Genomic DNA, 16652 nt, shown 5'->3' with positions numbered 1-16652 from the left:
GGTGGGGGGCTGGGGGGCTGGGGGGGCACAAGCCTCACACAACCACCACGCAAAGATTCCAATAACACGCCAGTGATGCCTGTTCTGATTGGACAGCAACACTGGCTGTACAGTCGGTTCATCTCTCCACCCGCCGTCTCCTAACTGCCGTGTCCCAGCGGAGGAGTGTGGAGTCAGGGCAGCCGAGGCAGGGAGTGTGCAGTCAGGGCAGGTGAGGCAGGGTCACTGCCCTCGCTAGACGCTGGCAGGTTGATGCATGGTGTTTTTCTGTTTGTGTTCTCGCGGAGGAGATAAAACACAAGGATGGACATGTCAGGCTGGCACAAGCACCGCCACGCCGTACACAGGCAAGCCTAGCCGGCAGGGAGATTGGTGCAATGCAGCAGGGAAATGAGGACGAGAACACCGTCCAGAGGAAGTTTATTGTCAGGGGAGTTGTCGTGGGGATTTTGGAAACTGGACAGCTACAATGCACGTCACTGTGCACACAAATCCAAACATGTTTAGCATGATTTGTCCTCCGGTTTTTGCCCGTCTGACTGGGAGAAAACCACACACACTTCCTGTTTATCAGCCCCATCTCAGTGAAGTAGCCGTCTCTGAATGTCCTTCTCTCTTTGGAATCTTCCCCTCAACTCAATTACAGAGACGGAGCTTCGCGTCCAGCAAGGCTGACTTCAGAGCGAGGGGGTCAGGCTGGGTGATTAGCCTCAGGATAAGCTCTGACAGGGGGGAGAGAGGAGAATACCTGATTAACTCTGCCTCCTTAAGCTTTGGGGAACTTTTATTTTGAAGGGACGGACTCTTCCTTGGAATGTCAGTTCAAAGCTGTCTGAAAACAACGTTCATTCTAGAATTCACGACAGAGCAGCAAGTCCACGTGGGGCTCTCACCATAATCAACAAGCGCTCTGCTCTACCCTTTTTTACCTCCTTCTTCTAGACTTTTCCAACACGTAAATCTATGATCTCTTTTCTCCCGCCTTCTACCTCACTGTTCATGGTTCATAAAATGGCGTAGGCTTCAAAGCGTTCTTCTGAAAGGCAGTTGGGCACTTTAAAGGCCTTTCTTTCTTGTTGACATTTCATTATTCATGATAGGCCTGTCCATCCATTTGCTACACGGGGTAAATATGCTAATGATCATTAACACTGGCATTTATATGTCCCTGTGCACCAGGTGCCAGAGAGATAAGACAGTCAAGAGGAAACAGCCCATGCATATGTAGAGTGTAGAGATGCTACATGTGCATCTGAATAGGGAGTCAGATGGCTGAGCGGTTAGGGAATCGGGCTAGTAATCAGAAGGTTGCTGGTTTGATTCCCCGGCCGAACAAAATGACGTTGTGTCCTTGGGCGAGGCACTTCACCCTACTTTCCTCGGGGGAATGTCCCTGTACTTACTGTAAGTACAGCTCTGGATAGGATCGTCTGCTAAATGACTAAATGTAAATGTATGAACACACACACACACATACCAACCAACCAACACATACACAAACGCGTACACACACACAGAGAGACACACACACAATTCTCTTCTACCAAAAGCCATCAAACCTCACCTAGCCATCTAGCCCCCCCAAGAATGTGTGTACAGTGATTGGGGTTAATATAACAAGTAGCCTTATGATGTGTTTTAAGCAATCAGCAAAATTCCTGCTGGTTCTGAATCAGCTGCCTGCTGGCAAAGAAGGAATTATATCCTCCCAGTTGTGCTGTCATGGCCCGTCGACACCGTCCAGCCACCTTCATTAATCACACACGCCACACACACACACACAGATGCCACACACACACACACACCACACACACACACACACGTCACACACACACACACAGATGCCACACACACACACACACACACACCCACACACACATATGAATTTACACCACACACACCTTGCCAGGCGACAAGCACATTTGGCAGAGGAACGTTCTGTGCCATTCTGCTCAAACAAATAACGGCACAGTCATCTAAACCGATATAAAAGCTTTATAGCGATCAGACCAGGCATAAAGTGTCCTCTAATAGCCGCAATTTGCCTATGAGCTGGAAAAGACTATAAAAATTGTCTTTAGTTAAATAGTTAAAATCTTCATTATAGACTGTTAGGAAGTCAGGTTTACACTCACACCCCCCCCCCCCCCCACACACACACACACACACACACACACAAACACCCCCCCCCCACACACACACACACACACACAAACACCCCCCCCACACACACACACACACAAACACCCCCCCCCACACACACACGCACACAAACACCCCCCCCCCACACACACACACACAAACACCCCCCCCCCACACACACACACACCCCAGCTGCCTGGCTGCGTGCAGTAATGTGATGATGGATGGAGGTGTGGGCTGACTGGCTGTTCGGACCAGGCCTGCAACTGCAGGGTGCCTCCAGGACAAACACACAGGTCTGATACAGGTGTGTGTGTGTGCGTGTGTGTGTGTGTCGGAGGTCTAGTAGAAGGCAGCTCTGTGACGGCTGAACTTCCTGTGAGCAAACAGGAAGTTGACACAGTCCTGCTGTAGAGGCACAGCTGGTTCAGGACACCAAACCATCCTTCAGCCCCTCTCCTCCACCAAACCATCCTGCAGCCCCTCTCCTCCACCAAACCATCCTGCAGCCCCTCTCCTCCACCAAACCATCCTGCAGCCCCTCTCCTCCACCAAACCATCCTGCAGCCCCTCCACCAAACCATCCTGCAGCCCCTCTCCTCCACCAAACCAACCTGCAGCCCCTCCACCAAACCATCCTGCAGCCCCTCTCCTCCACCAAACCATCCTGCAGCCCCTCTCCTCCACCAAACCATCCTGCAGCCCCTCTCCTCCACCAAACCATCCTGCAGCCCCTCTCCTCCACCAAACCATCCTGCAGCCCCTCCACCAAACCATCCTGCAGCCCCTCTCCTCCACCAAACCAACCTGCAGCCCCTCCACCAAACCATCCTGCAGCCCCTCTCCTCCACCAAACCATCCTGCAGCCCCTCTCCTCCACCAAACCATCCTGCAGCCCCTCTCCTCCACCAAACCATCCTGCAGCCCCTCCACCAAACCATCCTGCAGCCCCTCTCATCCAATAAACCAAATGTTGAAAAACGCTGTTATGTTTCCTTATGCTGAGTTTTGGTGAAGCCTGGTTGCTCGACAAACACAGGTTCCACTGGAAGGGAGCTATCCAGACATATTCAGTGATACTGGTGAGCTTCAAATGTGTCTGTGTGTGTGTGTGTGTGTGTGTGTGTGTGTGTGTGTGTGTGTGTGTGTGTGTGTGTGTGTGTGTGTGTGCGTGCGTGTGTGCGTGTGTGTGTGTGTGTGTATCCTGTGGTTCATGACCTCTCTCTGTAGGGAAGGGCCATTCTGGTTCCACTCCAGCGCTCCACTGACAGCTAGTGACATCATGAGGCGAGGCTCTGGTGTAGTGTGGTGTGGGTGAGTTGGAAGAAGCATCCTGGATCATTCTTTTTCACGAGTCTTAACCAAGACAATGGATCACAGACACTTGCCACTAGTGGCCGTATATTTTCTAATAGACAGAGTTCAGTCGGTGAAATGTTCACCGCACCTACAGCCTGAGGTGCAGTTGGTTTGGTGTAAATATATTCCTTGCAAATGGCCATATTGTACAATTAAAAAAATGATAACTGGATGTGTATCTGCATTCACATCCCTCCTTCTCCTCCTCTATATCCCCTCCCCCAGCCGCCAATCCCCCACCCACCTCCCCCCCTTAACTCCCTTCCTATGCACCCCGGGTTCCCCCACTACCCCTCCGTCTGAGAGCGCGACGGGTAAGGAAGGAGCATCAATCACCGGTTGGGATTTTGACGCAAACTGCATCCTGTAATGAGATTTGGGGCTGTCCTGACGTTGTGCTCCGAGATCAATCCCTCTCGTCCGTAAACAGGCAGCCCGGCAATAACTCAGTAAGCGCTATCGAACACAGCCCAGTTTAATGGATTGATCCGTTATCCGTTTGTTTGCTACTGCAGTATATTGCTGCGTTTGTGTGAGTGTAACCTGTAGCGAAAGGAGTGGGGTTGCCAACAACGGGTTGGGGAGTGATGTAAGGGGCTATGTGATACCGACTACAAATGGACTATGAAATCTGAGCGTGGAGATTATTGACAGATCTAACGGATGAAGGAGTATCAGTTCCGCAAGCAATTCTTGTGAAATAATTCAATCGAGTGTGGCTTTCAGAAGATTGCGTTGATTAGCCATAGACCAAGACACTTATCAAAGCATATTTCAGGAATCAATACCGAAGTTTCATTCGTGGCATAGTGTGCTCTAAAGTGACGGATGTGTCAGCGAGTCAGGACTCGTCAACAGCGGACATAAGTTAGCTGCTGTAAGTTTTCAATTGTGAGTCGTGACACCCCGTCAAGAAACTTTGACTTACGTATGTTAGCGCAACTATATATGGCGTTATATGCACATTTGGAGGCAAACCCTTAGAGTTCATAGGTAGTTTGGTAAAATTTTGCCAATAACAAACCGATGTCAAATTTAACAGAAACATCAGAAAACTGAAGGCTCCGCGGTGCTAGCCAAGCATATTTTTTTGTTGTTGTTAAATATAGAAACTACTCACCGTCTACAGAAGATGGTTGTGATGGTTGCATTAAGACATCGCAGAGGAGTCGCTGTGAGAGTCTCTTGAAAATGTTTGGAGGATTCTCTCGCGACACAGGAACTGAGTTAGTGGCCGCCTCACGAGCTTTCTCTCTTCTTCTTCTTCTTCTTCTTCTTCTTCTTCTTCTTCTTCTTCTTCTTCTTCTTCTTCTTCTTCTTCTTCTTCTTCTTCTTCTTCTTCTTCTTCTTCTTCTTCTTCTTTTCTATTCACGATGCAGCGGTGCCTCTGCAGCAGTCCAAGAAAGCAGAGTGGCGGAGGGGGAATGTCTAAGAGAAAGAGAGAGAGAGAGAGAGAGAGAGAGAGAGAGAGAGAGAGAGAGAGAGAGAGAGAGGGAGAGAGAGAGAGAGAGAGAGAGAGAGAGAGAGAGAGAGAGAGGGAGTGAATGGTGAGGGCAGGGGGGGGAGTGGAGGGGGAAATGACATCAATAACTGAATCCTATGAATTGGAGTGGGCAGCAGTTCCGTATAATGAAAACACAACTCATATACAACAAAGTAGTACAAATACATTCAAAGACAACATCACGGAGAACATAAGGGGATAAAGATCAATGTGCGGTTTTCATTGGGATTCGCAATGTAGCGTCGCGTATCTGTGTTTGTTTTTGGATTCCGCTCTGTACCTTGGAGACTTAGTTGGTTGCATTTGCGCGTTACTTTTACCCAGGCTAATATATTAAGTATAAAGAAAATTCATTTGCATCGCGACGCGGCAGATTATGTAGAGGACTCATTAGTGGAGTGCACGCCGGGCGATGGGTATGTGGGAACTGTCCGTGGTGCTGAATCAGAACACGCAGGTTTCTGAATTGCCGGCAAAAAAAAGGAATATAAAAAATCATCTCTTCCAAGATGTCAACTGTGTAATGGAAGATTCCTTCCTTATAGGGGCATTATTCAACAAGTTGGTATACCTCACAGTCAATGGCAAACATGTTTTATCATGCATTATGCTTTCAAATGATACAAATAAATGATTTGTTAGAAATGTGAAGTGAGATATGTGGCTTGTGTGTGTGTTTATGTGTTTACATCTCCAGAGAGAGAAAAAGAGAGACAGATAGGGGTAAGAGAGATAGAGAGTGAGAGAGAAAGAGGGAGAGAGAGAGAGAGTGAAAGAGAGGGAGAGAAAGAGAGAGAGAGAGAGAGAGGGTGAAAGAGAGGGTGAAAGAGAGGGTGAAAGAGAGGGAGAGGAGAGAGGGAGGGAGAGAGAGAGAGTGAAAGAGAGGGAGAGGAGAGAGAGAGAGAGAGAGCGAAAGAGAGGGAGAGGAAGAGGAGAGAGAGAGAGAGAGAGAGAGAGAGAGAGAGAGAGAGAGAGAGGGGAGAGTTGTAGGGACGGAGAGAGAGAAAGCAGAAGGCAGCCATGTTGAATTAAACACTGTAGGTTTTATGGCTGAAGGAGGTCTCTGGAGAGGCTTCAGAGCCGAACCCCCTCCCCCCAAAAACCCTTCTTTTCCGCTTGGCCAAAGAGGGGCCATTATACCGTATGAGCCCTCCTCTCCTCCGCTCTCGGAAATAACCATTAGGAGAGAACGTCTCAAACAGGGAGGAAGGAAGCCTGGAAAGCCCTTTTCTTCTTGGAGGCTCAAATAAAAATGCTAATATCTTCTGCATTTATACCCACCAGCTGCTGTTTCATTTGAGGAGTGAAATGAATTCACACATGCGTGCTCACACACACACACACACACAGGGACACATACACGCACACAAACACACACACACATGCACACGCACACACACACACACATGCACAAACACACACACAAGCAGACCGACAGACACACCCACACAAGCATGCAAACACACACTCAGAGTTGGCATCATTTTCACCGACTGCTCCAGCATTAAAGGAACGTGAGGTTTTGTAACTTTCTCCCCCACGTGCACCAGGCTCCGAGCATCTGGTGGGTTCAGACAGCGTCTTCAGAAGGAAATCTCTGCTCCGTTTGGATTTGAACGACTTCCTCATCACCCATGATCCTTCAGCATGTGCCCTCTCTCGGTCTCCTCTGCCACAGCATCCTTCACATCAGAACGTGCCACCAGGCAGACGTCGCCACGGAGATCGTGACAACGGGGAGGAGAGGAGGAGGGGGAGAGCGGAGAGATGAAGAAAGAGGCTTGTATTGCGTGTATTGTGGCCTACAGAATGACACAGGGCCTCGGGGCGGAAAGCTGAGCTGCTCCATTATCGTCTGAATCCATCTCCCTGTGTGTGTGTGTGTGTGTGTCCCTGTGTGTGTGTGTGTGTGTCCCTGTGTGTGTGTGTCCCTGTGTGTGTGTCCGTGTGTGTGTCCCTGTGTGTGTGTGTCCGTGTGTGTGTGTGTGTGTGTGTCTGTGTGTGTGTGTGTCCCTGTGTGTGTGTGTGTGTGTGTCCGTGTGTGTGTGCTTGTGCGTCCCTGCATGCAGTACAAACACACACACACGCGCACATTTTTGTTTCCATTCCTGAATTCTGTTCTCTTCATAACTTGGCATGCTTGACATTTATAAACTTTCTCTCTCGCCCCTCCCCGAGGCAACATATTTAGGTGCAAACTGTCTCAGCAGTTTAGGTGGAAGTGTGATATGGAGTTTAATTGATTTCTAATTACACGGTATGGTGGGCGCATAATTTCATGCAAATAGGCGTAAAAACAAAGGGGGTTGTTAACAAGAACTGCTGTAGAATGCATCACTTTGTTCCTCCCTAATTATATACTCCTCTCACCACTCTATATTCCACACACGTGTGTGCATGTGTATGTGTGTGTGTGTGTGTGTGTGTGTGTGTGTGTGTGTGTGTGTGAGAGAGAGACAGAGGGAATGAGATGTGAACTCCTAAGTAGACCAGTTGAGACTGGACATCATTTATAGGAGCTTCCCTGTCATTAAGTTGGATTGAGATAAAGAGTCTGCCTACACACACACACACACACAGAGGGTGAAGTCCTGTTTATGGAAAGTGAGTGGGAGTTAATTACACATTGCAATCACCCATTGTATCTCCACAGCCCACCACACGTTTACACAATCACAACACATCATAAACCCCTAAAGCACACACACACACACACACAAAAACAAAACTTTAATTCAGCGGTTCCTCCTAGAACTCTCCAGTATTCATACATCATCCAGAATACGGACAAGGACTGATTCGTTGTTCGTCCTGCTGGTCTTCAGTGCCCCGGTCAGGCCAGAGCACAGACGGCTCTGAGGAATGAACCCTATCTATGCTGCTTTAGGTAGCGAGACCCAACAGCACTCTGGGATATCTGGGGAGGTCACAGCGAGGTTAATTACATCTCTTAACACAAAGAGGTGAAGGGTCGCAGAGGAGTAGAGTGCAAGGAGGAGGAGGAGGAAGGGGAGGAGGAGGGGGAGGAGGGGGATGAGGAGGGGGAGGAGGGGGAGGAGGAGGAGGAGGGGGAGGAGGAGGGGGAGGAGGAAGGGGAGGAGGAGGGGGAGGAGAGCGTAAAAAGGGAAAGGCGTTCCCACCCTGGGAAGAGGAGGGGATGTGACAGGAAGGAGAAAGAGAAGAAGAAAGAGAAGGTGACAGAGATGGACTAGAAGAAGGCCTGGAGACAGGAACCAGGGGTGAGGACGAGAGCAAGCCCTGGCAGCAGCATTGAGGTCATGGTGCAGTCCAAGCCCACGTGAGATCATGTAGCGTGTACAGCATAAATACTTACGTATGTGGGTAAGAAACACACGGGAGTCAGGTGGCTGAGCGGTGAGGGAGTCGGGCTAGTAATCAGAAGGTTGCCAGTTTGATTCCTGGCCGTGCCAAATGATGTTGTGTACTTGGGCAAGGCATTTCAACCTACTTTCCTGGGGGGGGAATGTCCCTGTACTTACTGTAAGTCGCTCTGGATAAGAGCATCTGCTAAATGTAAGTACGTACAAAAGTGCAGTTTCACCAAATGAAATAAAACCACCTTTTACGCCAAAGAGCATGGTCTGATTCAGCCCACCCAGTGATCTTTTGCGTCGTCGCCTTTTTAGAACTGCGAGAGGAGAGGATACTTTTGTCCAGGAGTCTTGTGCAAATGTCAAAATGTCAAGCTGCCCCCACTCTGGGTTTTTCCGAGAGACAGAATGACGCAGGTACTGCTCCGAAAATAAAGAACAAGACGAGAGCTGCAGATTCATTTCAAGGACACAGTGTACAAGTCTCTGCCCATTCAAATACATCTCGTCATGACGTTTTGGAGTGCCACCTTGTTGAATGAGACACAGAGAATTTGCATGCATTTTCCATGCATGTAGTTTCATGCTGGGAATACTCCTGCAAAGTGTTGGGGCCTGTAGACCTAACACTCACAAACACATAGCACAGAGCCTCTTGTATACTTTCACATTGAATGTGATGTTGTATAGCTGAAAAGCTACCCTATGAACAGTGAAAAGACCATCCCTTCCCAAGACATGAGCCTGGTGATGCTCACAAACACCCCCAAAGGGCCCGACCTCTCTCTCTCTCCCTCTATCTCCCTTTCTCCCTCCCTCTCTCCCTCTCTCTCTCTCTCTCTCTCTTTCATTCTCTCTCTCCCTCTCTCTTCTTCTCTTCTTTCTCCCCAGAGCTATCCTCTCCCATACAGCACCATCAAATAAAGAACAGGAAGTGTGTGTGTGTGTGTGCGCGCACGCGTGTGATCCACCACAGGCTGTTCAATTTTCCTTTATGAACTCCAAGAACCACACAAGGCACTTAGCTTTCTGAATGACCCGCAGTAATAAAAAACGCTGTCACAATCTATGTGTTTGAGTGTGTATTTTGGTGTGCGTGTGTGAGACTGAGTGACATCCTCAGGGCTGTTTACCGTGTGTGTGTGTGTGTGGGTGTATAGTTTCTGCCGGTGTCCTGCACAGATGTGACTGAACGTCGTCATGTCAGATATAATGCGATGAGGCAAGAGTGGGCGGCAAAAGCTAGTGCACATCAATCATGGTGGTGCGTGTTCACATTAGATTAACTCACTTGACCTGTGGGCTCCAGGCTGCATGTGGGAGAGCCACTCTGGCACCTGGCTGCTGCACTGGGCTCCTCAGACAAAATCCTTTCAGGACCAGCCTGGTCTACCCTGCCCTGATCTGTCCAGTGGTCCCCACACTCCCCGCGGAGCATATTCAGTGTTTTTAACTCTCACAGACACGTTATTTGAGTCCTTGGTGTTTACTCAGTGTGTGCTAGCGCTTGCTCGAAGCTGTTGAGGAAGCAGTTATTGAAATCCACACACACACACACACACTATGAGAGGCGGATGTGTGTGATGTCCCATCCTCGACTCCATGATTTTGTCATCTTTCATTAGACGGCTGCTTAATAGATGGATAGTGACAGTGACGTTAATTGCTTCTTTGCCTCTCTTCGTTCGGCCGAGGTGTGAGACAGGAAAGGGGAGAGAGAGAGAGACAGAGACAGAGAGAGAGAGAGAGAGAGAGAGAGAGAGAGACAGAGAGAGAGAGAGAGAGAGAGAGAGAGAGAGAGAGAGAGAGAGACAGACAGACAGACAGACAGACAGACAGACAGACAGACAGACAGACAGACAGACAGACAGACAGACAGTGGGAGGAAGAGAGGGAGATAAGGAGAGAGGGAGAGAGGGAGAAAAGAAGGTATGGAGGTAGAGAGAGAGGAGGAGAGAGAGAGGGAGGTGGGGGTTGCCGTAGCAGAGAAGAGAGCAGTGACTGCAGCCTGAATATAGCGTTTGTATACAGTATCTGCTGATGTTACATGCACCATCTAAGTGTTGGTCCAGAAGAAGCCCAGACGGGAAGGATAACGTTTAACAGACGCTGTGACGGCAGAATGAGTAGTGGGTGCACACATGCCAAACAGTTGACGATCGTGTGCACTTTGGGGTCACGTTGCCAAGGAGACAGAGTGAGCTGCCACCGTGAGAGTAAGTGGAGTTCATTCAGACCAAAAGTGAGTCACCTGAGTTTATAGGAAGGCTCCCTGGCAAAGCTTTGAGATGGAAAATCACTGAAGGAATACATTAGAAACCCAAGGAATACATTAGAAATAAAAGGGTAGGCATATCAAAGATTAGATTAGAATCATCTTGGGAATCCAAGATGGCGGCATGTGCACAATGCGAGGCATTCCAGTATATATTCCAGTAAACATTCCACGTTACACTCCACCATACTGCATATTCCACCATATTTTGAACGATCCTGAAGTACAAGTCTGAAATACCCAGCCTATCACGTTCGGCTGAGGAACCGCACAGCTGAAATGTGAATCTTTATCATTTCAGTGGTGTAGTTCCCCAGGCGAACCACGTCAGGGGGTCCATCAATCTGACCGCAGACAGAACGCCACGAGACCCCCCCACCCAGACCCCCCGTCCCCCCCAGACCCGTCCCCGTCCCCGTCCCCAGCAGGTCTGTCCCCCTCACAGCTGTTATTGGACCCGCTTGGTTTCTGAAGACCCGCAATGAATCCCCCGCAGATGTCATTCACAGGACATTGTTCCCAGTCGCAGGGAGCCGTAATGGATCCACAGCCGGCTGCTCCAGGCTTCCAGTCGCTCTCTCTGTCTCCCTGACAGGCCTCCGCCTAATGAAACTGGACAGCGGGCAGGGATACCGTCCAGGCGCAGGTGAACACAGGCGTTCACGCCAGGAGGGTGGATGGCCAGAGCAGAACATCCATCAGACCCATGTCCAGAACTCTGCCCTCGCTTGAGAATAAGGGGGATGTCGTTTACAGAACTAACGCTCACTAGGATTCAGTCCATTCGAAAGCTAGACAACTGCACTTGCATGATAGTGTATAGTTAAGAGAGAATATTTCTCCCCTTTTTTTCCCAGTTTTCCTGGGAGTTTTTCCTTGTCTTTCTTGAGGGTTTAGGTTGGTTGAGAGGCAGTGCTATGGGCTTGCACTGCTTGTAAAACCCCCAAAATTGGATTTGATACGGCATCAAAAAGGCTCTCATTTGTTTGTTTTTTACAGAATGGTGCTTCAGCAGAAGTAGAACACACTGGCCTGGCGCTGAAAGGTTAAGAACACATGAGGTTGAAATATGGACTCATCTGAAAGAATCTGTATGAGGTATCGACCATTCCTCCCAGCCACCCCCTTCCTGATTTGCTGAGTGGAGGGTCATGGGGGCGGAGATGGACTGGTGGGAGGGGCAGGGGGGGGGGATGAGTCCTAAGACAGAGACTTGGTGATGGAGGGGTGGAGAGTCTGTGGGCAGGAACCACAGTGATGGAGAATATGAATCTGTCCTGAGAAGGGAGGGGGGAGGGGAGCGTACTCTGTCATCCATATGTTTTATTGTGCTGTTAGCAACCTCCCTTTCCAGTGTGTGTGTGTGTGTGTGTGTGTGTGTGTGTGTGTGTGTGTGTGTGTGTGTGTGTGTGTGTGTGTGTGTGTGTGTGTGTGTGTGTGTGTGTGTGTGTGTATTCCAAAGGTGAGGCACCTGTGGAGTACAAAGGGCTCTTGAGGAAAGTGGTCGTGGCCTGAATGACATGCCCATCTGTTGAGCAGAGACAGAGAGAGAGAGAGAGAGAGAGAGACAGAGAGACAGAGAGAGAGAGAGAGAGAGAGAGAGAGAGAGAGAGAGAGAGAGAGAGAGAGAGAGAGAGAGAGAGAGAGAGAGAGACATAGATAGAGAGAGACAGAGAGAGAGAGACAGAGAGAGAGAGACAGAGAGAGAGAGACAGAGACAGAGAGACAGAGAGACAGAGAGACAGAGAGACAGAGAGGAAGGCACCCAGGAGATGACCTGGGCCGGAATCGAGAGAGAGGAACACAATCAGCAGCCAGGCTGCCGTCCTCATTCCTCGTCTCATCCATCTGGCTGGACAGCGTCACTGTCAGCCTTCCCCTTTCCTTGTCACCATGTCATGTGACTTTAGTCCGCTTCACCTCAAACCATCCAATCTCCAGAAGTAACCACAATAATGTCCGTCATTACAATCATCATCATCATCATCATCAGTGAAATGATGCTCTCTGTAAAGGGCACAGGGGAACATGTCGCTCCAGACCTCTCCCGGAGGAGGAGACGAACAGCGAGGAGATTGTCGCCGTCCTCCTGTGACACAACAATACAAGGTCGTAGACATTTGTGACATTTAGAAGAACGTAATGACAGAGATCATGTTAACGGTTTCGCTGTCTGCTGGGTAGCAGATTCAATAGGGGATAAGAAAGGGAGTTGCCAGGGAGATGTCCTCCCGTGTCTGGTGTAATACTGTCATGACAAGCCCATTGGAGTCAGGAGTGCTTGGTGACATGTTACAGAAAGGACTTAGAGTAACGTGGGGACCAAGATATGGAGGGAGATTAAGAGAGAGAAGAGAGAAGCGGGTATTCCCTGGAAGAAGGGACTCTGGTTTCTTTTCTCTCTAGGGCGTTGTGGCTCGGCAGCGATGATCAAGACTGATTTGTATGACACAGAGGATTCCTGCTTTGAGCGTTCTGGAGGAGAGGAGATGAGGATGGAGAGAGGGGAGGGGAGGGGAGGGGAGGGGAGGGGAGGGGAGGGGAGGGGAGGGGAGGGGAGGGGAGGGGAGGGGAGGGGAGGGGAGGGGAGGGGAGGGGAGGGGAGGGGAGGGGAAGGGAAGGGAGGGGAGGGGAGGGGAGGGGAGAGGAGAGAAGAGAAGAGAAGAGAAGAGAAGAGAAGAGAAGAGAAGAGAAGAGAAGAGAAGAGAAGAGAAGAGAAGAGAAGAGAAGAGAAGAGAAGAGAGGAGAGGAGGGTGTGGCGACTGATTCTGCGCAAGACGGGGAAAAAAAGAAAGAAAGAAGCTCGCTCAGCAGTGTTGTTCCCGGGGGGAGGATTCTCCCTCCCACTCCGCTCACGACTCACAGCGCCAGAACGCATCACATGACTCACGGTGTCCAAGCCCCTCTCGCTACGACAGGGAATTCCTTGGGTGGTGAGTCCCAGTGCTCTGCTACAGCTGGGAGCTTCCCTCTCTTTGGACTGATAAGGACAGACAGAGACAGAGACAGAGACAGAGACAGAGACAGAGACAGAGACAGAGACAGAGACAGAGACAGAGACAGAGACAGAGACAGAGACAGAGACAGAGACAGAGACAGAGGGGAAGGCACCAAGGAGATGACCTGGGCCGGAATTGAACCTGGGCCCATAATTACACATGAATCAGTTATCAGTGTGAATGGAGGGATGAGGAGAGGAGGAGTTTTGGTGATCGATTATATAGGTACCCACAGTTTCTTGCCCAGAAGCCAGACTACTGTACCTCCAAATATCTTACTAGGGATGGAGTATACAATTAAGTCCAAACTCCACAGCATTCGCTTTTTATTTCCCCCACAGATAAACATCAGAAGTACACACCCTGACACACTCAATTAGGAGTAAAAACGTGCATCCTAATACATGCGTTTCCTGTGTGAAGGACTGTTCACTGGAGAGAGAGTGGGATTGGAGAAGGTTTTCCGTTCCCCGAAGATTTCGCTTATCAACACGGCTCCAGTGCTACACTCCCTGAAAGGATACCAAACGCAATTGTTGCTTGATGAAGCTGAACACAAAAGCAGAGTCGTTTGTTCAAAAGCAGAGTTGTTTGTTCAAAAGCAGAGTCGTTTGTTCAAAAGCAGAGTCGTTCGCTCAAAAGCAGAGTCTTTTTGTTTTTCTTTCACACTCTGAACTCGGTGAACGTGCACCAAATCTTCCAAAGGCCGTATTAGTCAGGTTTTCTGAAGAGAGGCTTGCTGCAGAGTGACAGTGGGCTGGAACGACGCCCACGAACAAGCGCTGGGAGGAGAGCGACCGCGGGCAAACACAGCCGTGACAAATCCCCACGTCGGGCCATTGTCACGAAGGATTACTCATTTAGTCACATTTTCCTTCACTCTCTCTCTCTCTCACACACACGCGCACACACACACACAGGTGTTTTGGGCATCCTGCAAATGCAGGCAAAGCCAAACCTTAAGATATGGCACAATGTTTTGATTTGTTTTCTATGAAAAATAAAGTATGGATTCTGTACCTTATTGTTGTTGGTAGAGCTTAACCGACAGGCTCAACAGCTCTGTGGCTTTGAAATACAGGAATACAGTGTTTTTTTCGTACCGTATGAGATCTGTCAATGTTATGTGATTGTAAGGGGAGCCCAACATTTATCCTAGATATCCAAAATCCTACTTTGACATCTCTGTCTCTTTCTCTGGTCTCTCCCCCCCCCCTCTCTCTCTCTCTCTCTCTCTCTCTCTCTCTCTCTCTCTCTCTCTCTCTCTCTCTCTCTCTCTCTCTCTCTCTCTCTCTCTCTCTCTCTCTCTCTCTCTCTCTCTCTCTCTCTCTCTCTCTCTCTCTCTCTCTCTCTCTCTCTCTCTCTCTCTCTCTCTGTCTCTCTCTCTCTCTCTCTCTCTGTCTCTCTCTCTCTCTCTCTCTCTCTCTCTCTCTCACCACATGCTTCTTCACACTGACAGAAAACAACAGTCACTGCTCTCTGGGAGTCTCTGTATGTAGACCAGTTTGAAAACACGCTCCATCAGGACCAATCAAAACTGCTCCATGATGCCCTCTTAGATGATTACTGCTATCATTTCTACACATTCATCTCAAAAAAAGTAAAAGGCCTTGACATCTCAGCAATTTGACAGGTAACGTAATCATCTATTTTGAAAACGCAAACCCTGTTATCACTTTACCGGGGGGGGGAATGTTCCAACAGAGGTATATTTCCATGGCAACTGAAGGAGTGGAGGCTTTTAAGGCATGCTGTACAACATTTGGCATGTGAAACTGGGATGGTGGTAATGACTGCACACACACACACACACACACACCCTGGGAGCCTCTGTCATCTGTGCATCACTCACTCAGCCACTGTGAAGCAGTTAAGTCTTGTCTCTCAGTCTCCCTCAATAATGCAGATGCTAAATTTGCATGAACTGAAATCCATGCTGGCTGTGATACTTTGTTAGAAACGTGAATAAACTGAGAATATCCTATATTCGAATCTTATTGAACTAATTTTCGAATGAGTTATTACATAATACATATGGGGCTGCATTCAAAATGGCTTTTTCTCTTTCCATTCCTTTGGGCAAATATTATTATTATTTTTTGTGGTAGTTGAGTTCGGCAAAGGTGGTTAGCCCAGAGTTGGTCCTGGGTCATTCAAGTCCTTAGATATCAGTAACTGATATGACTCAAGATTTGGCCACACAGGCAATAGAAGAGGCATGCTACGCACACACACAGTACACACACAGACACACACTCACACACACACGGCCCAGTGAGTTCTGTACATCCTTTTAAACGTTCCATGTTCTCCTCCTCCAGTCTTACTTACACCTCTCTCTTCCCGTCTTCATTCACATCCTTCTGCCTTTCCCTCTCATCCTCCTTTCCTTATCTTACCCTCCCTCTAGTTTCAAGTTGAACATGTTGGGTCCCAGCCTTTCACTCCGCTAGGGCATCTCATCCCGTCTCTGCCACCACCAGCAGCATCATCTGTCTCCATGGTTACACATCGAACAGATCCCCCCCCCCCGCCCCCCCCCCCCCCATGTGACCGGCCTAGCGGCCCTGCGCTCGCTCCCCTGTCAGACACGCCCCTCGGCCTCTCTCACGGGCGTCGGCCCCGCCTCGTCGACCTTCTCACACTCTTAGCATTGTTTGACACCTCTGAGGCTTCGCCGCGGCCATGTCTCCCTCACAGAGCTCCGCCATGAACCCTAATGGCTGTCGTCTTCCGGGGGGGGGGGGGGGGGGTTATGCTAATGAGAGGGCCCTGCGGAGAGCAAGGAATACGGCGAGGGTTGGTGCCGCGCCGGTCTGGATGCTGGTCATGTATTTGCATATATATTGCGACTTTTGTGTTTGTAAATTCTGGGACGGAGACAAACGTTAATTGTTTATCATACTGGGATGTGAATAAAAGGGGGATTTTCTTTCAGCTTTTGTGTTTTTGTCGTGGCCCCCCCGTCTCCCCCTCAGACATGTGTGTGCAGGTGTCCATGGCAAGGGCATAGGTTTCATGATACTACAGTATCATACTAT

The sequence above is a fragment of the Hypomesus nipponensis genome, chromosome 27 (genome assembly GCF_054491055.1).
Source record: "Hypomesus nipponensis isolate SF chromosome 27, ASM5449105v1, whole genome shotgun sequence".
NCBI classification, from domain to species: Eukaryota; Metazoa; Chordata; class Actinopteri; order Osmeriformes; family Osmeridae; genus Hypomesus; species Hypomesus nipponensis.
This window is presented reverse-complemented; position numbering follows the sequence as displayed.